The sequence below is a fragment of the Schistocerca gregaria genome, chromosome 1 (assembly GCF_023897955.1).
Source record: "Schistocerca gregaria isolate iqSchGreg1 chromosome 1, iqSchGreg1.2, whole genome shotgun sequence".
NCBI lineage: Eukaryota > Metazoa > Arthropoda > Insecta > Orthoptera > Acrididae > Schistocerca > Schistocerca gregaria.
In genome coordinates this window covers 510,856,951-510,881,050 of record NC_064920.1, presented here as the reverse complement: position 1 = coordinate 510,881,050, position 24,100 = coordinate 510,856,951, and positions in this window count along the sequence as shown.

The following is a 24,100-nucleotide window of genomic DNA, read 5'->3' as shown; positions in this document are numbered from 1 at the left end:
ATTCCACCTGAAAGGACGCACACGGCTTGTGTTGTTTGTAGTTCAACCACAGCCTAGACGATGAATATTGTGCATCAGTCGCGTCCGCAGTGTTACTTTGTTCCAGGAAGGGCTGTCAACCAGAGAAATGTCCAAGTGTCTCGGAGTGAACAAAAGCTTTGTTGTTCGGACATGGGGAGGCAGGAACTGTCCATGATATTCCTGGCTCAGGCCGCCCAAGGGCTCCTACTGCAGTGGATGGCTATTACCTGCAGATTTAGGCTCGGAGGAACCTTGACAGCAACGCCACCAAGTTCAATAATCTTTTTCGTGCAGCCACAGGACATCTGTTACGACTCAGACTGTGCGCAATATGCTGCATGATGCACAACAACACTCCGGACGTCCATAGTGAGGTCCACCTTTGCAACGATGGCACCATGCAAAGCGGTAGAGATGGACCCAACAACATGCCGAATGTACCGCTCAGGATTGGCATCATGTTCTCTTCACCGATGAGTGGTGCATGTGCTTCAACCACACAATCGTCAGAGAAGTGTTTGGAGGCAGCCGGGTCAGGTTGAACGCCTTAGACACACTGTCCGGCGAGTTCAGCAAGGTGGAGGTTTCCTGCTGTTTTGGGGTGGCATTATGTGTAGCCGACGTACGCCACTGGTGGCCATGGAAGGCGTCCTAACGGCTGTACGATAAGTGAATGCCATCCTCCGACCGATAGTACAACAATATTGGCAGCATATTGGTTAGGCATTCGTCTTCATGGATGACTATTCGCGCCCGTCGTACATATCTTATGAATGACTTTCTTCAGGATAACGACATCGCTCGTCTAGAGTGGCCAGCATATTCCCCAGAATATAAATGCTTGGTTCAGATTGAAAAGGGCTGTTTATGGACGACGTGACCCACCAACCACTCTGAGGGATCTACGCGAAATCGCCATTGAGAAGTGGAATAATCTGAATCAACAGTGCCTTCATGAACTTGTAGATAGTATGCGATGACGAATACAGGCATACATCAATGGAAAAGGACGTGCTCCTGGGTATTAGAGGTACCGACGTGTACAGCAATCTGGACTACCACCTTTGAAGGTCTCGCTGTATAGTAGTATAATATGCAAAATTTATTATCATGATCAATAAAAATGCGAAAATGATGTTTCTGTTGATATATATTCCAGTTTTCTGTACAGGCTTCAGAACTCTCGAAAGCAGATTGATGCAAAACTTTTTTTGATGTGTGTATATTGTGATCTGAGTCTGTATCTGCTCCTACGTAAGCCTTACAATCCAGAATATGATTTCGGGAACTATGTATGACCATGATGTAATCCAACTGAAGTTGAACTTATCACCACCCCTTTCGATGTATACCACCTCCTCTTGTGATTCTTGGACAGAGTATTCGCTATTACAAGCTGAAACTTTTTACAGAATTCAATTATTCTTTCTCCTCTCTCTTTCCTTGTCCCAATCTCATATTATCGTGCAACCTTTTCTTCTACTCCTTCCCCTACAACTGCATTACATTCTCCCATGAATATTAGATTTTTGTTTCCCTTTACGCACTGTATTTTACTTTCAATATCCTCATATACCCTCTTTACGTCTTAATATTCAGCTTGCGACGTAGGCATGTATACGTGAACTACCGTTGTCGGTGTTGGTTTACTGTCTATTCTGATATGAATAACCATATCACTGAAGTGTTCACAGTAATACACTCGGTGACCTACCTTGCTGTTGCTAACGAATCCTACTCCTGTTATACCACTTTCTGCTGCTGTTGATATTACTGCATTCACATGACCAGAATTTCTTGTCTTCTCTCCGTTACACTTCACAGACCCCTACTATATCTAAATTGATCATTTGCATTTCCCATTTGAGATTTTCTAGTTTCCGTATACGTTCAAGCTTCATTCCACGCCAAGATTCGTATAACGTTATCCTTTTGTTGATTATTCAAACTTTTTCTCATTGTCACCTCCCACTTGGCAGTCCCCTCCCGGAAACGTGAATGAGGGACTATTCCGGAATCTTTTGCCAATGGAGAAATCATCAACTCACTTTTCAATTACAGGCCACGTCCCCTATGATATACGTTCTTTTTTTTCTTTTTTGATGCGGCCCGCCACGAATTCCTTTCCTGTCCTAACCTCTTCATCTCAGAGTAGGACTTGCAACCTACGTCCTCAATTATTTGCTTGACGTATTCCAATCTATGTCTTCCTCTACTGTTTTTGCCCTTTACGGCTCCCTCTAGTACCATGGAAGTCATTCCCTCATGTCTTAGCAGATGTCCTACCATCCTGTCCCTTCTCCTTATCAGTGTTTTTCACATATTCTCTTCCTCTCCGATTCTGCGTAGGACCTCCTCATTCCTTACCTTATCAATACACCTAATTTTCATCATTCGTCTATAGCACCACATCTCAAATGCTTCGATTCTCTTCTGTTCCGGTATTCCCATAGTCCATGTTTCACTACCATACAATGCTGTACTCCAGACGTACATCCTCAGATATTTCTTCCTCAAATTAAGGCTAGTATTTGATATTAGTAGCCTTCTCTTGCCCATAAATGCCTTTTTTGCCATAGCGAGTCTGCTTTTGATGTCCCCCTTGCTCAGTCCGTCATTGGTTACTTTACTGCCTAGGTAGCAGAATTCGTTAACTTCATTGACTTCGTGACCATCAATCCTGATGTTAAGTTTCTCGCTGTTCTCATTTCTACTACTTCTCATTACCTTCGTCTTTCTCCCATTTACTCTCAAACCACACTGTGTACTCATTAGACTGTTCATTCCGTTCAGCAGATCATTTAATTCTTCTTCACTTTCACTCAGGATGGCAATGTCATCAGCGAATCGTATCACCTTGTGTTTTAATTCCACTCCTGGACCTTTCTTTTATATCCATCATTGCTTCCTTGATGTGCAGATTGAAGAGTAGGGGCGAAAGGCTGCAGCCTTGTCTTACACCCTTCTTAATACAAGCACTTCGTTCTTGATCGTCCACTCTTATTATTCCCTCCTGGTTGTTGTACATTATGTATATGACCCGTCTCTCTACATCTACATCTACATCTACATCTACATCCATACTCCGCAAGCCACCTGACGGTGTGTGGCGGAGGGTACCCTGAGTACCTCTATTGGTTCTCCCTTCTATTCCAGTCTCGTATTGTACGTGGAAAGAAGGATTGTCGGTATGCTTCTGTGTGGACTCTAATCTCTCTGATTTTATCCTCATGGTCTCTTCGCGAGATATACGTAGGAGGGAGCAATATACTGCTTGACTCTTCGGTGAAGGTATGTTCTCGAAACTTTAACAAAAGCCCGTACCGAGCTACTGAGCGTCTCTCCTGCAGAGTCTTCCACTGGAGTTTATCTATCATCTCCGTAACGCTTTCGCAATTACTAAATGATCCTGTAACGAAGCGCGCTGCTCTCCGTTGGATCTTCTCTATCTCTTCTATCAACCCTACCTGGTGCGGATCCCACACTGCTGAGCAGTATTCAAGCATTGGGCGAGCAAGCGTACTGTAACCTACTTCCTTTGTTGTCGGATTGCATTTCCTTAAGATTCTTCCAATGAATCTCAGTCTGGCATCTGCTTTACCGACGATCAACTTTATATGATCATTCCATTTTAAATCACTCCTAATGAGTACTCCCAGATAATTTATGGAATTAATTACTTCCAGTTGCCGACCTGCTATTTTGTAGCTAAATGATAAGGGACCTATCTTTCTATGTATTCGCATCACATTACACTTGTCTACATTGAGATTCAATTGCCATTCCGTGCACCATGCGTCAATTCGCTGCAGATCCTCCTGCATTTCAGTACAATTTTCCATTGTTGCAACCTCTCGATACACCACAGCATCATCTGCAAAAAGCCTCAGTGAACTTCCGATGTCATCCACCAGGTCATTTATGTATATTGTGAATAGCAACGGTCCTATGACACTCCCCTGCGGCACACCTGAAATCACTCTTACTTCGGAAGACTTCTCTCCATTGAGAATGACATGCTGCGTTCTGTTATCTAGGAACTCCTCAATCCAATCACACAATGGATCTGATAGTCCGTATGCTCTTACTTTGTTCATTAAACGACTGTGGGGAACTGTGTCAAACGCCTTGCGGAAGTCAAGAAACACGGCATCTACTTGTGAACCCGTGTCTAAGGCCCTCTGAGTCTCGTGGACGAATAGCGAGAGCTGGGTTTCACACGACCGTCTTTTTCGAAACCCATGCTGATTCCTACAGAGTAGATTTCTAGTCTCCAGAAAAGACATTATACTCGAACATAATACGTGTTCCAAAATTCTACAACTGATCTACGTTAGAGATATAGGTCTATAGTTCTGCACATCTGTTTGACGTCCCTTCTTGAAAACGGGGATGACCTGTGCCCTTTTCCAATCCTTTGGAACGCTTCGCTCTTCTAGAGACCTACGGTACACCGCTGCAAGAAGGGGGGCAAGTTCCTTCACGTACTCTGTGTAAAATCGAACTGGTATTCCATCAGGACCAGCGGCCTTTCCTCTTTTGAGCGATTTTAATTGTTTCTCTATCCCTCTGTTGTCTATTTCGATATCTACCATTTTGTCAACTGTGCGACAATCTAGAGAAGGAACTACAGTGCAGTCTTCCTCTGTGAAACAGCTTTGGAAGAAGACATTTAGTAATTCGGCCTTTAGTCTGTCATCCTCTGTTTCAGTACCATTTTGGTCACAGAGTGTCTGGACATTTTGTTTTGATCCACCTACCGCTTTGACATAGGACCAAAATTTCTTAGGATTTTCTGCCAAGTCAGTACATAGAACTTTACTTTCGAATTCATTGAAAGCCTCTCGCATAGCCCTCCTCACACTGCATTTCGCTTCGCGTAATTTTTGTTTGTCTGCAAGGCTTTGGCTATGTTTATGTTTGCTGTGAAGTTCCCTTTGCTTCCGCAGCAGTTTTCTAACTCGGTTGTTGTACCACGGTGGCTCTTTCCCATCTCTTACGATCCTGCTTGGCACATACTTATCTAACGCATATTGTACCATGGTTTTGAACTTTGTCCACTGATCCTCAACACTGTCTGTACTTGAGACAAAACTTTTGTGTTGAGCCACCAAGTACTCTGAAATCTGCTTTTTGTCACTTTTGCTAAACAGAAAAATCTTCCTACCTTTTTTAATATTTCTATTTACGGCTGAAATCATCGATGCAGTAACCGCTTTATGATCGCTGATTCCCTGTTCTGCATTAACTGATTCAAATAGTTCGGGTCTGTTTGTCACCAGAAGGTCTAATATGTTATCGCCACGAGTCGGTTTTCTGTTTAACTGCTCAAGGTAGTTTTCAGATAAAGCACCTATAGCTTCTCCCTCCTTTTTTAGTATATCGAACATCTTGAACCATTTTATATTGTCGAACGCTTTTTCTAGGTCGACAAATCCTATGAACGTGTCTTGATTTTTCTTTAGCCTTGCCTCCATTATTAGCCATAACGTCAGAATAGCCTCTCTCGTGCCTTTACTTTTCCTAAAGCCAAACTGATCGTCACCTGGCGCATTCTCAATTTTTTTTTCCACTCTTCTGTACATTATTCTCGTAAGCAGCTTCGATGAATGAGCTGTTAAGCTGATTGTGCGATAATTCTCGCACTTGTCAGCTCTTGCCGTCTTCGGAATTGTGTGGATGATACTTTTCCGAAAGTCAGATGGTATGTCGCCAGACTCATATATTCTACACACCAACGTGAATAGTCGTTTTCTTTCCACTTCCCCTAATGATTTTAGAAATTCTGATGGAATGTTATCTATCCCTTGTACCTTATTTGACCGTAAGTCCTCCAAAGCTCTTTTAAATTCCGTTTCTAATACTGGATCCACAATCTCTTCTAAATCGACTCCTGTTTCTTCTTCTATCACATCAGACAAATCTTCACCCTCATAGAGGCTTTCATTGTATTCTTTCCACCTATCTCCTCTCTCCTCTGCATTTAACAGTGGAATTCCCGTTTCTCTCTTAATGTTACCACCGTTGCTTTTAATGTCACCAAAGGTTGTTTTGACTTCCCTGTATGCCGTGTCTGTCCTTCCGACAATCATATCTTTTTCGATGTCTTCACATTTTTCCTGCAGCCATTTCGTCTGAGCTTCCCTGCACTTCCTGGCGGCCGCGGTTGTCTGGCGGTTCTAGGTTCGCAGTCCGGAACCGTGCGACTGCTACGGTCACAGGTTCGAATCCTGCCTCGGGCATGGATGTGTGTGATGTCCTTAGGTTAGTTAGGTTTAAGTAGTTCTAGGTTCTAGGGGACTAATGACCACAGCACTTGAGTCCCATAGTGAACAGAGCCATTTGAACCTGCACTTCCTATTTATTTCATTCCTCAGCGACTTGTATTTCTGTATTCCGGATTTTCCAGGGACATATTTGTACTTCTTCCTTTCATCAATCAACTGAAGTATTTCTTCTGTTATCCATGGTTTCTTCGCAGCTACCTTCTTTGTACCTATGTTTTCCTTCCCAAATTCTGTGATGGCCCTTTTTAGATATGTTCATTCCTCTTCAACTGTGCTGCCTACTGCGCTATTCCTTATTGCTGTATCTATAGCGTTAGAGAACTTCTAACGTATCTCGTCATTCCTTAGAAGTTCCGTATCCGACTTCTTTGCCTATTGATTATTCCTGACTAATGTCTTGAACTTCATCCTACTCTTCATCACTACTATATTGCGATCTGATTCTATATCTTCTCCTGGGTACGCCTTACAATACAGTATCTGATTTCGGAATCTCTGTCTGACCATGATGTAATCTAATTGAAATCTTCCCGTTATGTGTCCTTAATGCAGTGGTTTCCATTGCCTTGTGTACCCTCATGCCTTTGATCACTACTGATTCTTCCATCTTTAGGGGCCGTTCCACACCCCTAGGACACGAGAGTGTCCTAAACCTCTGTTCTCTCCTCCACTCTCTCTGACATGGCGCGAGGGTGACTTCTTATGCTGGAAGTTTTCGACCGGCGTTGCTGATTATTAATCAAAATTTAAGCAGTGGCTGGATTCGAACCAGGATCTGATGACGTTTTGATTACTGATCAACCCCGAGACCACGGGTGTTTGCTATAATAAGTGTTTTAAATGGCAGAGAGGTGATGACCAAGTAAGTCCAACAGCGCCTTCTTTTATGTAACCGGTGAGGCCAGCGTTGTGCAATGCTCAACCAGTGCAGACCCGTCATTCGTGGTTGTAACATTTCACAAATTATTTTTCTGCCTCGCCGTCATCACAGGGTGGAATATCGAGACGTGAGTGCGTTCGAACGGTATGATTGGTCTCCGAGAGACCGTTCGTTCCTTGACACCGCGCCTTGCACAGGGTACGCCTTTTTAACAGTGAGACCAATGTGGAACCAGTGGAAAGAAGAGGCCCGTACACAGCGCCAAGAGCACAGTCCGTGACACAAAGTGATCACAGCGCAAGGTGAACGCGATCTTGTCCGTTTGTTCGCAACAGAATGAACAGCTTTGTCCACAGTGTTGAAGCGACGTTTAACCTCTGAAACAGTTGTGGACACGTCTGCATCGACGGTTCGACACTTCCTTCTGCGGGCTGGAGTGGCTGGACTAATTCCATTGTGTTGGGTTCCAGTGACCAGAACGCACCATCGTCGCAGGCAGCAATGGGCATGTGAACGCCGAACCCGGCGCGCTGCATGGTAAAATTGAGTGTTTTCGTAGAAGACCCATTTCAGCTCGTACTACATTGATTACCGCATACGCGTTCGCAACCGTCGTGGTGAACGCAGTAGGACAGATTGTATTATTGAGCCGGCCGGTGTGACCGTGCGGTTCTAGGCGCTTCAATCTGGAACCACGTGACCGCTACGGTCGCAGGCTCGAATCTTCGGTCATGGTTGTGTGTGATGTCCTTAGGTTAGTTAGGTTTAAGTAGTTCTAATAAGTTCCAGGGGGCCGATGACCGCAGATGTTAAGTCCCATAGTGCTCAGAGCTAATTGAACAATTTTTTTGTGTTTTTGATCTGTACAAAAACTGTGATCGTTTGGGTGCCATTGCCAATAATGGGCCATCTCGTCTCATCCGTCTTGAGGGCAACCTGGACAGCTACCGCTGCATCAGGGAGGCTCAACAGACAGAAGCATTGGCCCCCCCCCCCATCCCCGGCAAACCACTCCACACTATATTTCAGAAGGATACTATCCGGCCGCAAGGAATGCTAGCTTTCTTCGAAGAACGATGAGCACCACTGTTTCCCTGGCCTGCCCGTTCATCAGTCATGCCGCCCATCGAACTGAATTCCCACAGCCGCAGTGCATGTACAGATGTGCAATTATTTGTGTAACTCGTGTTCCCAATCAACGGAATAAATTTCGTTGTGATCACTTCTGTCCTCTTTGGTCTTTCACTTTTTCCAAATAGTAGTGTAGAAAAAGGTACTTTGTGCTTTACATTAGATCGTAGGACACTTAAACTTTCATTACAGATTGAGTTCCTGTGATCTGGCAGCACTGAATACTGATTGAGAAGCGTATTACAGAGGATACATCTCCAGAATGTGGGGCGAGGACGAAGCGCTCCAGCGCCAAGCTCACGGAGGCGGCTTAAATATGGATCAAAGTTGGCGCGGCAGGAATTCATCGCCGGCGCGAGTGTCGCCCCAGCTCGGCTCAGGCCCAGCCAGGCTCATGCCCAATTCATGGGCGGCTGCCGCCAGCTAACGGCACGGCACAGCGCTGCGCTCCTGTTTGCCCGCCGTCTGCGCCAGCGCACAGTGTTTACTGCGCCGCCAACAGCGAAACCATTTTCCCTGTACTGAATAAAATACGGCAGCTATTGAAAATTACAGTACTTGAGGAACATTAGTTTCTTTGTATTCCATTCCGTAGCCCATTAACGTAAAACAGTCATCTGTCCGAAGGTTTTTATGAACACCACAGTGCTTTGCCTAGTCCCACTTTGTAGCTGACAAATTTCCAGAAACTTCACTCAGTGGAACGCAAGTCAAAATAAGCGTACAGGTATCCCAGCTTGTGTGTAGATACTCGAGCGTTTCCCAGATATCAACGTAACTTCTGAGTAATTAACGTAGCTTAAATTCCTTTTAGTGAAGTGGTGGTGCAATGGCTAGCGTTGCCATCTCTTACTTTTGCGCCCCATGTTCGAAATCCGATATATATATATATATATATATATATATATATATATATATATATATATATATATATATATATGTTTCTTGTCAAGTTAGTGGAAACAAGGGCGTTATATTAGTTGTAAAATTACAACTGGGTTTCATGATAAATGTCTGTCTTATGTAAAATACGTGTGTATCGTACTTTCAAGGGTTACGAATTTTTTCTCAGTTTTCTGATTTATATATTTAATTTTATATCAGTTCTTAACTTAATTCTTGCATGTTATTCTTGTATTTCTTCTTCAGGAAAATACCCTTGGGTTATGCCGATCGTACCAACATTCGAAACGTAGAAGTTCCAAACACCACGAGCATCATGAGAAGGCAGGTTTACCACAGTGACATTCTCTCTTATGAATCTAAACCGGTAAGAAACATCGTTAACAGTGCTGAAGTTTTCACGCGTTGGAAATAAATCTGTGGGAAGCCACTCATAACGGATCACTTTAGCCAAAGACTGGTGGTTGTAAATAATCATGAAGCAAGATGCCAAACAGGAATATTTATCGAAAACATTTCCAAATAATTTTCTTTCTCTTTTATTGCTCTCTCGTTTTTATTTTATGCACCAGACTTGCAATTAGCAGTCGAATGTGAACAACGTTATTTCAGTTTACACTGCAAAAGATAGATATAGTTATCTTCTACTGATGCGTGGATGAATGAAAAACTAAATGAAAACTGATATTCGGGTTCGGAACACCAGGGAATAATGTAATGTTAGCCAGTGTGCCAACAGTCAGTTTGAAGTTGTTACCCGCATAAAGGCACATAGAGTACCACGAAAATTTTGACTAAGCCTTCATGCTCTTGACGATTAGATCGAGTGTTTTACTAGACATGGTCCTGTTGGTGGTGGTCTGCCGTTCCCTTCTTCCACCCTTGGTCGCGCTGGGTAGCCGTGCGGTCTCAGGAGCCTTATCACGTTTCGCGCGGCTGCTCCAGTCGGAGGTTCGAGTCCTCCCTCGGGCATGGGTGTGTGTGTTGTCTTCAGCCTAAGTTAGTTTTAGATTAAGTAGTATGTAAGCTTAGGGACCGATGAACTCAGAAGTTTGGTCCCATAGGACTTACCACAAATTTCCATTTTCCACAACCCTTTGAAATGTTTTACCCAGCCAGACGCAGGGGGACCTTCAGTTTAGAAACGATTCAGAACCATGATTAAACCAGCATTTTTTATCTGAACTATTATTTTCAGAGGTGAAAGAAGTGAAAAGTGAGAGATCAATAGCCAAAGATTGGCCAGAAATCAAACCCAAGACTGTCGGCTTTGTAGTCTCGCACGTTACCACTTATCGTTTCCTTCTTCTTATTCATTTTGTTTATTATTGTTCTCTACATTTTTTTTTCACGGTGGACGTCACATGATACCACTGAAGTTCATAGTTGAATACTTCACTGAGTTTTCTTTTTTTTCCAGAGGGCAGTCAGAATTCTGATCGAAAACGCTGAGTTACCGTGCCGGCAAGGGCGGAATATTGATTCATTGAGTATCGTTAACGACATCTCAAATGCGACGTTTATAGCTTCATCTTCTCTACACATAAAAGGAAATTTGCCGATCAACTAACTCACTCTCTATCATAGCGCAGCCGAAACCACTACAGATAGAAACTTCAAATTTGCAGTGGGTGTTGGTTCTTCACTGTAGAAGTGGTTTACGACGGGGTTTTTCGGTATCCCACGCCTTCGTTGGTGAAATGGTCGATGAAGGTTTTTTTTTTAATGTGTCGCAATTAAGGCAGTTTTGAACGTAGACCTATGAAAATTGGTATTTGGTTTCTCGGTCAGGAATAAAGAAAGGCGGGTTTTAGAATTTTGGGAAATTTAGCACCTATGGGGTGAAACAGAGGGTGGAATGTTTTTTTTTTGTTCCGAGAACGTATCGTTGATGAGGAACTACTTACTTGTATTTGAAACCACATCTATGAAAAAAATGCATTTGACATATCGGTTACAAGTAAAGTAATATGTGTGTCAGTGGTGTTTGTAATTCTAGTTCTAATGGAGGAAATGAGGGACGAGGTGTTTTATAAAAGTATTTCATTATGAAAGCCTTTCTGAAGCCAAATCTACTAAAATTATAATTTCGATTCTCAGTTAGAAATTTAAAAAAATCGTTTTTCACTGTTTTTAGAAATTCGACACCTATTATGCTGAAATTTGGGATAAAATCTTTTATGGAAATATATCATTATGCTAGCGTTTATGGAGCTAAACCTATGAACATTTGTATGTAGCTTCTCTGTTAAAAATAATAAATGCACATGTCTCTGTTTTTGGAAATTCTACCCCCGAGGCAGTAAAATAGGGGATGAAACGTTTTATGAAAGTATTTCATTGCGGAAGAATTTTTATAGCTAACTCTTTGAGAATTGGTGTTTGGCTCTTTGGCCAGGTATGAAGAAAATAAGTGATTCATTGTTTTTGAAAATTCAACCGCCAAAGAGACTGAAATGGGGACAGACTGATTCACTGACGCATCATCGACCAGCCCAGACTGCTAACCATAGAAACTTCAAATTTGGTATGGATCTTATACTGTGGGAACCATTTCACAAGTGACTGGGTGCAATAGTGGATAAAACGGTTTCAGTTAGCATTTAGCTGTGAAGGCAATTTTGAAGTTTGAATTACGAAAACTGATATTTGGTTTCTCCGTTACAAACAAAGAAGTATGTGTTCGGCATTTTTAGAAATCCAGCCTCTAAGGGGGTGGATGAAAGTATTCTGAAAATAAATACTAAATCATTTTGAAAGCTACATCTACGAAAACTGGTATTTGGATTATCTGTTAGAAACAGAAAAATATGTGTTTCAGTGTCCTTCGAAATTCGACACCGAAAGGGATGAAATACGGAGTGAAAATTTTAGGAAATTATTTCGTTATATTAAAAAAATTAAAGTGAAAGCTATGAAAACTTGTACTCGTATTTTAATTCTCGGTTAGAATTAAAGAAATTGGTATTAGAAGATGAATGTTTCTACGGAAATATCTGCGCAAGGACAAGAAAAGCACGAGTAAAGGAAATTTAGGACCTCAGCTACCAGAATCGCTTTTTGGTCAGTAGTACATTGGGAAAAGTCCATGCTACTATGGTGTAAATTGGCATGAAAAGTAAAGAAAGTGTTGCAATTTGTGAACAACAAAAAATTCTATTTAAGGAAAACGAAAGAAAAAAAATCCATACAGGCCATAAAATCTACACGAGTGAAGCAACGTCCGCTAAGCTAGTAATACAAAAGGGAAAGAAATTACTGTTCCAAAAGTTGTCTACAACTAGTATAGAAATCAGAGTGTAGCTATAAGAGCGTATTTCCATTGTTATTTAGTCTTTACAGTGACAAAGCTACAAAGGAATCCAATGAGAAATTACGAAAAAAATTTGAAGTTCGTCGAGCAGAAATAAAATCTTCGAGATGTGACGTAAGCAGTACAATTCTTTCAGCGAGAGCGAAGGATATGGGAGAGTTGTTGAATGGACTGGATATTGTCTAAAAGACGTTATAAGGTGGACATCAAGAAGAGCAAAACGAAGGTGATTTAATGTAGCCGAATTAAACCAGGTGAGGCTTAAGAAATTGTTTTAGAACTAGTGACTGTAAAAGCAGCAAATGAAGTTTCCTATTTTTGCAGTAAAATAGCCCATGACTACCAAAGCAGATATAATGTAGTGCACAAACAGCAACAGCAAGAAGAAACGTTTCTGAAAAAAAGAGAAATTTGTTAACAGTGAACATAAATGTAAATGTTAGGAGATATTTTAATAAAGTATTTGGAGTGTAGCTTTGTAACAAAGTAAAGCTTGTACGATAAACATTTAAGACGAGTGAATCGAAATTTTGAGACGTAATGCTACAGAAGAATCTGAAGATTAGGTGTTTAAATGGAATAACAAATGAGAAGGTATGAAATCGAATCTGGTCGAAAAGAAATTTCTGGAACTATTTGTATGAAAGGTAATTCGAAACACCGTTAGGCATGAAGGAATCTAAAGTTTCGTGTCGAATGGAAATGTGGAACATAATAACTGTAGAGCGAAAAACTGTGGCTTCAGTACAGCAATCTTATAATGGATGTAAGGTGTAGTAGTTCCGTAGAGATGAAAACGCTTGCACAGGGTAGACTGGTGCGGAAAACTCCAGAAAATTAGTCTTTAGACTGAGGAAAAAGACAAAAGCATTAACTATTGTGTACAACTAATGTAATTTCAGTATCATAATCTAAATATGCTAGTGATGGCGGGTTAGATTTAATGTTGGAAGATCATGTACATTTATAAATACACTAGTATCCAAAATTAAAGCAACGAACCGCTATTTCCCCACCCTGCGTCAAATTCACGATATAATAATTTTTTTGGGCCATCTCTCTTCTGACCTGTTTGATGTGGCCCGTCTCGAATTCCTCTCCTGTGCGAATCCCTTAATTTCAGAGTAGCACCAGCAACCGACGTCGTCAATTGTTTGGTGGAAGTATTCCGATGTCTGTCTTTCTCTGCAGTATAATTCCTCTACAGTTTCCTCTAGTACCATGCCCAAGCATCCTGCCCTTTCCCTTATCAGTGTTATCTACATATTCCTTTCCTTTCCGATTCTGCACACAACCTCTCTATTCCTTACCCTATCAGTCCAACTAATTTTCTACATTCGTCTGTAGCACCACATCTCAAATGGCGTGATTCTACTTTGTTCTCGTTTTCCCACAGTCCATGTTTCACTACCACACTATGCTGTACTCCAGACGAACATTCTCAGAAAATTCTTCCTCAAATTAAGGCCGACATTTCCTATTAGCATACTTCTCTTGGCCAGGAATGCCGTTTTACCATTGCTAGTCTGCTTTTGATGTTCTCCTTACTCAGCCCATCACTCGTTATTTTTCTGCCTATATAGCAGAATTCCATCGATCCTGATATTACGTTTCTCGCTGCTCTCATTTCTAGTACTTCTCATTACCTCGTCTTTCTTCGATATACCGTCAATCCATAGTCTATATTCATTAGACTGTACGTTCCATTCAGCAGATCAAGTAATTCTTCTTCACTTTGTCTCAGGATAGCAATGTCATCAGTGACTCGTATCACTGATATCGTTTCATCTTGAATTTTAGTTCTACACCTGAAACTGACTTTTATTTGCTTCGTTGCTTCCTCGATGTACAGATTGAACAGATACTGACTACATTTTTGTTTTACACCCTCTTTAATAAGAGCACTTCGTTCTTAGTCGCCCTCTCTTATTATTCCCTCTTGGCTGTTATACATATTGTGTATGATCTGTCTCTCCCTATAGCTTACCCCTACTTTTCTCAGAATTGATAACATCTAGCACCATTTTACATTGTGGAACGCTTTTTCCAGGTCGACAAATCCTATGAAGGTGTCTTGATTTTTCTTTACTCTTGCCTCCATTATTAACCACAACATCAGAATTGCTTCTCTTGAGCCTTTACTTTTTCTAAAGCCACACTGATCGTCATCTAGCACATCCTAAATTCTCTTTCCCATTCTTCTGCATATTATTCTTGTTAGAAACTCGGATGCATGAACTGTTAAGCTGATTGTGTGATATTTCTCGCACTTGTCGGTTCTTGCCGTCTTCGGATTCTGTGGATGTTGTTTACCTGAAAGTCAGACGGTCTGTCGCCAGACTCTTACATTCTACACACCAACGTGAATAGCGGTATTGTTGCCACTTACCCCAACGATTTTAGAAATTCTGATGAATGTTATCTGTCCTTTCTGCCTTATTTGATCTAAATTCCACCAAAGTTCTTTTAAATTCTGTTTCTAATACCGGGTTTCCTATCTCTTCAAAATCGACTCCTTTTTCTTGTTCTATCACATCAGACAAATCTTCCCTTTCATAGAGGCTTTCAGTGTATTCTTGCCACCTATCCGCTCTCTCGTGTGCATTCACCAGCGGAATTTCCGTTGGACACTTAATGTTATAACCCTTGCTTATTGAACCGTGACGAAATGTCACTGTTGGTTCTCTGCGTTTCCTCCTTTTCAATTACAGGCCACATGTCCTGTGGATTCACGTTATGTGTCTTTAATGCAGTTCTTTCCATTGCCCTCTGCATCCTCATACCGCTGATCATTGCTGATTTTTCGGCGTTTGGGGACAGTTTCCCACCCCTAGGACAAGAGAGTGACCCGAACCTCTGTCTGCTCCTCTGCCCTCTTTGACGAGGCCGTTGGCAGAATGACGGTGACTCCTTATGCCGGAAGTCTTCGGTCGCCAATGCTGATTATTAATCAAAATTTAAGCAGCAGCGAGATTCGAACAAGGCACCTAAGGAGTTTTGATTATAGATCAAAGACTTCAGACGAAGTCCATGGGTCAGTTCATACAAATCGTTAACAAATGTCCGTATGATCGTTGTCTGCGCGGAAAATGCCATCCCAGTGAACTAACAATCACACCAACGATGTGGTCAGGGCACCTATCAGAAGGGGTAGTACTTGCTGGGTAGTTACACACCCGCAGTCGTTGTGTAAACAGCCACTGACTGTGCATGCAGTATGACATAGAGAAGACGACTACCAGACTGTCTGGGGTGAAGTGCAGTAGGAGGGCTGGGAACAGGACAGTCGCAAGCTGATGTGACCCGATGGCATAATTCGAATCATTCTGTTGTTTCTCTGTGGTGGCAACAGTTTATACAGACCGAAACTGTACTAAGACGAATGCAGGGCCGACTACGTGTGAGATCAAGTGAAAAGACCGTTATTTGTCTGTAAGGGTGTTACGCTGCAAAGTCAAGAGGTGGCACAGCAGTGGGGAACGAGAGGACAGAGATGACTATGAAGAAGACATCAGCCAATTGCACGCTGACAGACCCTTCGCCTGGACGACAAGGTGACAGAAGCGGCCTCTATGCGAAGAGAACACTACCGCCTTGCTCGACAGGCAGCGGCTCAGTTCCACGGAAGCTTCACCACTAGCGGCCTCAATAGAAGCGTCAACTGTATTACTCCATTTACATTAGGTATTGTGTATACTGAAGAGACTTCTTATGTCCATGTCGCTATTTGCTTGCGACACCTCTGTGTCATTGCCAAAGTTAAGTATTGTCATTGTTCATTTCGTAAGAAAACTTATTAATACGACTTGTTTGAATGATGTCTAGTGATCTAAGAAGACAGGCTTCCTAAACCTCATATATTTCCCGCATATTTGACGTCACGGCAGGATTCAACAATTGGCGACAAGTCTTAAGAAGGCGCCAGTGCCTGGCGGCCATGGAGTTTCTCTTTTTATTTTGCTGGCGCCTTAATTCTACCTTGTCTTTCCTTTGCAGGGGTGTGTTTACTTGTTTTAACAGTATCTCTTATGGTGGTTTTTCTATTCACTGTTTCCCGGTGAGCGTTGCAGGAATTTTCTTTGCTTGTGTGTATCTTTTATTGCTTGCCTTGTCTGTTGGCAACCCACCACACCATCCCCTTGCTCAGACAACTCAGCTGCAAGCGGTGGATGCAATGTAGGTAACACAGATGTTTCAGTTTCAGAAGCCACAAATCTCCACGCTGCTAAATATGGTACATCAGCTCCTGGCGAACCAATCTACCAGCCCAGTGCCACAGACAACGATTGTAGCTCCGAAAGAAAAAGACGAGGATCGGCTTGAGTGGTGGCAACAGTATAAAGCCCACGTAATTGCTCACATTGTACCAGGTATTGTGAAACTACATTACTTTTTGTCTATGGTAGGAAGTGCAGTGCTTCGCCTCATTAAGAAATTATTCCCTAACGCTACTCTGAGTGAACTTTCCTATGATCAGGTTGTAGATACGTAATACGTAACTAGCTATTACGACCAACAAGTGAATATAGTGGCAGTAGCTACCAGTTCTTTCGTTTGAAGAAACGGTCACAACAAACTTATCGCGAGTGGGTAATAGATTTGCAGGGTATGACGATAAAATGCAAATTCAAATGTGCATTTGGTGCTTTCCACTCAGTGTTATCTTGCGTGATGTGATCGTGTACAATGTCACTGATGTCAGAGCTAGAGAACAGATCTTGAGACAGTCCTATCCATCATTTCAACATGTAGTGCAAATACTAGACCAGTACGATTCAGGTGACGTTTCAGCCGATACATTTGAGCAGCCACCAATTAAGTCGTTCCTCGCTTACGAGCGGCCCAGTAGGCTGTGACAACATGCATGGACCAGGATGCATAAACAGTTCTACAAGCTGCGTAAGCAGCTCTCTAAACAGGCGAACAGAATTAAGTCACGCCCTCGGTGTTTTTCATGGGCAAACGCCAAGACCTCCCGTCCCGACAAGCACAGTGCTACGCTTGTGGCAAGAAAGGTCAAGCACAATCCCCATGGTTGCAATGGAAGAAACGTAAGAATTCTGCGCACTCACAAAAATCTAGTGACAAGGCCCATGTGATCAATGCACCGTATTGAAGCCCTGCTGCATGCATTAGCAGAACGAGCAAGCGAACCCTTTCTTCAGTGCAACGACAGTCCAACAAACATTTCGTCGATCAGTTTCTTTGCAGAAAATTTCAGTCGGCCAAACATGTCTCTGTTACACTCTTGAATCGTAACACATATGACCTGTTAGGATCCCCATGCCTGTCTAAAACTAGCACGCACCTGATGGTGTATAATGGGCAAGACAATCCTGTTGTCAGAAATCGTCCTATCCCTTCCACGTATCTCTCACATATGCGAACTGTGAGTTTGACTGTGCTACAATTACGCGTTTATAACATATTTGGCTTTCAGTCGTTTGTTTTTGTTTTGCTTTCAGATTCAGGACAATGAATTGTCAGTGACTTCATTCAATGCTAAAGACAGTGTAGCATTCCCTGAATCCTATTTCTGAATCTTTAGGCAATGTCAATGCTAACAATTTTCTGCATCTACATCCATACTCCGCAAGCCACCTGACGGTGTGTGGCGAGGGTATCTTGAGTACCTCTATGGGTTCCCTATTCTATTCCAGTCTCGTATTGTGTGGGCTCTAATCTCTCTCATTTTATCCTCGTGGTCTCTTCGTGAGATGTACGTACGAGGGAGTAATTTACTGCTTGACTCCTCAGTGAAGGTATGTTCTCGGAACTTCAAGAAAAGCCCGTACCGAGCTATTGAGCGTCTCTCCTGCAGAGTCGTCCACTGGAGTTTATCTATCATCTCCGTAACGCTTTCGCCATTAGTAATTGATTCTGTAACGAAGCGCGCTGCTCTCCGTTGCACCTTCTCTATCTCTTCTATCAACCCTATCTGGTACGGATCCCGCACCGGCGAGCAGTATTCAGGCATATATTACGACGAAGGATACTTCGTGTATCACTGTTCCAGTCCTGTATCGTACGTGGGAAGAACGATTACTGGTAAGCCTTTGAGTGAACCGAAAAATAGTGGCAAATGCGGTAACCTCAAAATGGCTCTCAGCACTATGGGACTTAACTTCTGAAGTCATCAGACCCAGAGAACTTAGAACTACTTAAACCTAAATAATCTAAGGACATCACACACATCCATGCCCGAGGCAGGATTCGAATCTGAGACCGAAGCGGTCGCGTGGTTCCAGACTGTAGCGCCTAGAACCGCTCGGCGACTCCAGCCGGCTTGAGTGAACCGAAACATTTATATCTTCATGTTGTTTGAGATACACATAGGACGAAATAATATATTCGTTGACTCTTCTACGATTGTACATTCTCGGTATTTTAAAGGTGAATCATATCGCATATGCAGAATGCCTCTCTTGAAGTGTTGCCACAGGAGCTCATTGAGCAGCTCCGTTATGCTTTCACGCTAACTAAATGAACCCACACTTATCCCAACTCATTCATTACGCTCGTCTGTACGTATAAAGTTTTATTTAATACAAGCATTTGCAACTGCATAATATATTGGACCGACCTGAACGGCAACGTTAGTGAAAGGCGTATTATGCGGTCTCAGATAATCTATGGTCTGGTGTGAATCGCAAAGAAATTGTGGTGCCACAATTGACAGCCTATACAACAATTTTATAAAAAATGGAACAATTAGCATCGTTTTTGATACAGGTCGTGGGAGCTGAGACGTCTTATTTTATGAAGTATTAATGCTTTTCGTACTCTGCATAAACATGAAGTGGTACATTATTTTCACTTAGTTTCTATCGGTATTTCTGTCATTCAGATCCGCTCTGTTGCTGTAATCGACCACTTCCGCTGCTCGTGCCAAATTGAGAATACGCCAATTTGTTCGCTATGTTGTTTCGTAAATTAGCTTCGGATTTGCCAAAACTCCGTTTAATTGGAATACTATAACAAGGTCATCTGTCAGGTCTAATTTGTATTGACACGACTGAATGTTCCCCAATTTGGCTACGTCAGTTTAATTTACTTCGTTAGTCGATAAAAATATGTTTTTACCCTTTATTGTGACCCACCACGTTATCGTTATGGGCACGTTCTACACTACAGTCCGTATTCCTGTATATAACAAATCCTTATTGTTTTTTATCTTATAGCTGTGTTCCACACCGATGCAGGTATGGCAATGTTAATTGAAGGCGTGGACGGAAGCTCTTCCACGAAATGGCAGCATGAAAAATGTGATGAAATCGAAAAGAAATGACTGTTGGGAGGACTGACTCAGCACATAGGAAAGTTAAAGAAACCTTCGATGAAATTAAAATCGAGGGTGGTAATATTAAGAATGCAACGGGAATTCCACGTGCAAGTGCAGAGTAAGTGAGGTTTTGAAATTTACCGACAAGGATGTTGAGCCATACCGATTCCAAGTCCGTGGCCAGCTACACTAGGTCTGCGGTTCGGTAGATAAAGTAATGCTGGTGGTCTTAGAGTCACGCACGTACACTGTGAGCTACGTGACACGTCGCATTGTCCTACTGATAGATGTCAACGTGTTGTGGAAAAAAAATAATAAACTGCATGTAGGGATGGACATGGAACCCAAGAATAGATACATGGTTATGATGATTCAGTGTGCCTTCCAGAACAGCAGGATCACCCAGGGAACACGAAGAATACATTCCGCAGACCCTATCACCCCCTCCTACGGCCCCAGCCCATCCGACAATTGTTGAGGTGCACACACGCCAATGGTCATCCGTCCAATGGAGCATAAACGTGATTGAACTGAGAAGGTCACCTGTCACCACTCAGTGGACAATCAGTTGAGGAGCTGTCGTGCAAATCCGACCTTCGTCAATGAAGAACCGCAGTTTGCATGGGTACATGAACCACGTGCCTGATGCGATGACCTGCATGGAGCAACGTTTGCTGGTCGGTCTTTGAGGAGACGCTGTTGGTAGACCCTTGGATTATCCGGCCGGACAGTTGCTCGACAGCTGAATGTCTATTTGCCCGTATCTCCAAAAGTCATCTTTCACGTCTGTCATCGATGGCCGTGGTGCACCACAGCTGCCTCGACGACGTTTGGATTGCGCCACTTTGTCATGCATCGTATACTTTAACCACAATGGAGGGCGGACAGTTTAAAAACTTAGCCATTTCGAAAAAGCTTCCACCCTTGGAGCGAAAGCTAATAATCATGACGTCAGATATGTCGCTCAGTTTCCGCATTACGACAACGATTGTACTGTTTTCCGCGTCCCCCCTAGAAGATGTTCTCCAGTGCCATCTGTGTGGGTGGCTACTGCACGTTGATGGCGAAGATAGGCGGTGGTGTCATTCATGTGATTGGCCCCTTACATGTCAGGAAGTTAGTTTAACAGATCGTGTAACAAATGAGGGAGTCGTGAATCGAATGGGGATAAAACAGAGAACTGTGGAACAACTTGACCAAACGAAGGGCTTGGTTGATAGGACAGTATTTGGACATGAAAGAATTGTCAGTTTGAGAATGAAAGGGCAAATAGTGAAAAGAAATCGTAGCCGGAGGCCTAGGATCGAGTTCAGCAACAGGTTCGAATGAACGTGCCATGTAGTAGTTAAACGGAGATATTGACACTGGCTAGACTCCGCCGAGATGTCATCAAACCTGGCTTTAAACAGAAAAGCACAGCAAAACAACAATTTTCATTTCAAAGTAGTGAGAGTTTGACTGTATTTTTTGGTATTCAGAAATGAAAAGCAGCGATCTATTTTACTTGGCAAGAAACATTTTAATGCCAAGATCACATAAATAAGTTTTTTTCCACAACCAGTTTCGATGGACACTGCTGTTATGTTCTTCAAATGTTAGTATTTGCAAAAGGAGTTCGATGTGAGCTGGAGCCTCATTCCAAGTTGTCATATTAGTGGATAAAATGTAGCACATTCTACAGAGGTTTGTTAGATATAAAAAATACGTTGTGCACATAGCTCTTTCCGTGTATATAACGCTAACGAAAGATTACAGTAAAATGCACATTAGCATATCTGTTTACAGCAGCTTGCCAAGTTTCATTCAATGATGATCCACCTTAGACTGCATAGACTGGTACTCACCGTATACGACATACAAGGCGGATCATCAACGAATGAAACCTGTCCAGATAACGTAAACAGGTATGCTAATGTACATTGTACCACAAATTGTATTTTTAAACTAAGGAATTATTTGCGAGAGCTACATATAAGGAAATGGCCATGTGCAGAAGGTGCTTTTTGATTTTAAATGTTTCATAGCTGACAAATCTTTGTGTAATCTGGTGTATTTTATTCACTAATATGACAACTTGTCATGAGCTTCCAATTCGCAATGAACAAATTAGGTAACGAAAATTTTTGAAGATCAGAAGATAACATGAATGTTTGTCGACAACGGTTGCCGGAAATAAAGAAGTATTTGTACAACCCTGGTCATAGAAAGTTGTTTACCTAGTGAGACTTAGCTCTTAAATGAATGGCATGACATATACACTAGCTAAATTTCTCGTCGCCAAGGACTTGATAGCGTCTCTAGAAGGCTAGTATGGGAAGCACAAGAAAAGAAGGGAGTGGAAACTGAGAGAACAAGCAGAGTGGAGGAGAAATGCTGTTAAAATCTTAGTTGTGTGGAAGTTGGGAATTAAAAAATGGATTCGTTGAAGCAAAGAAGTTGTGTGAAACAGGGTACTGCCCCATTAATCAAGAAAGGGAGCTGCAAGGATTGTAGAAACTACAAATGAGCCACACTGATAGCACACTGCGCCAATGTATACGAGAAGATCATGGAGAGCAGAAGGATCGGGAACAAAGTGAGAGAGGAACAGCATGGCTTGAGACCTGGGAGATCAACCGCTGACCTGACATTTGCAGTGAGGCAGCTCCAGAAGCACCACTATGAATCTGGTGATAGCCTTTCTCAGTACAGGAAAAGGACTTGATAGCGTCTCTAGAAGGCAAGAATGGGAAGCACAAGAAAAGAAGGGAGTGGAAACTGAGAGAACAAGCAGATTGGAGGAGAAATGCTGTTTAAATCTGAGTTGTGTGGAAGTTGGGAATTAAAAAATGGATTGGTTCAAACAATGAAGTTGTGTGAAACAGGGTACTGCATTGTCATCTCTCTTCTTGATTTCGATGTCGGATGAAATAGCGACAAATATGCCAGAAACAACTGGAGAAGTCAATTTGACAGTAATGGTGTTCGCTGATGACTTGATGATCTGCAGAAGCCGGGAGGATGAGAGTAATGTACAGCTGGATGCTTGGGAAGGAACTGTGAGAGCGTATGGAATGAAACTTCATTTAATGCGATATTCTGGCTACACACAAAACTAAACAAGTTTCAAGAATTTAATGAGTATGGTAGAGGAAACTGGAAGAAATAAGAAAGAGTTCAGTGAACGTCATAGACAGGTAGAAGTATTTCTGCGAAATGTTAGGAGCTGGGTTTGGGAGAAAGATGTCCCAAAAAAAAGGAAAGAATTTGCTACATACTGACTAATGCATCTGAAACATGGGTAATGAAGGAAACAGATGTATGTAGATTACAGGAATGTGAAATGAAGTTGCTCAGGGATTGGACACGAGTAACAAAAAGAGACAGGATGAAGAATGAAACGGTAGGAAAATACTTGAAGGTGGGACCTTGCAGAGCAGGATAGAAATATCAAGAGTAAGTTGGTCTTGCTACTTGAAGACAATGGAAAAGAAAATGGTTTCAAGAAAATATATAAAACGGAGATGTGAATAGAACAGCCAAGGGATAGATGGCTGAAAGGTGTGGACGAGTGTGTTGAAAAACGAGTTGACAATAGGACCAGATGAAACGATGGTGAGAATAGAGCGCTAGATGGCGAGGATTATGTACCAAACGGACTGAGACTGGGGCTGGAAACATTTCAGGACGATGATGACGGTGATTGGAGTGTAACTGATATTATTACAGTTATTATTATATTAAAAAATTTTACATGGCTCGTAATTAGTACTGTGATATTCTTCACTACAGTGTACTGTGATATTTGTCTTCACAATGATTACTAGTTTCTTCAGGTCCACTGTAGCTGTAGAGCAACCTGACAGTTTCATGCGCTGTGTGCAGCATTCGTAAATCATTAATTAATATCAGTTGCTAGGGCGCTTGCCCACGAAAGGCAAAGATCCCTAGTTCGAGTCTCGATCCTGCACACAGTTTTAATCTGCCAGGAAGTTTCATATCAGCGCACACTCCGCTGCAGAGTGAATATCTCAATTTGGGAACAACCCCCAGGCTGCGGCTATGCCATGTCTCCGCAATATCCTTTCTTTCAGGAGTGCTAGTTCTGCAAGGTTTGCAGGAAATCTTCTGTAAAGTTTGGAAGGTAGGAAACGAGATACTGGCGGAAGTAAAGCTTTGAGGACGGGGCGTGAGTCGTGACTGGGTAACTCACTTGGTAGATCGCTTGCTCGGGAAAGGCAAAGTTCCCGAGTTCGAGTCTCGGTCCGGCACACAGTTTTAATCTGCCAGGAAGTTTCATATCA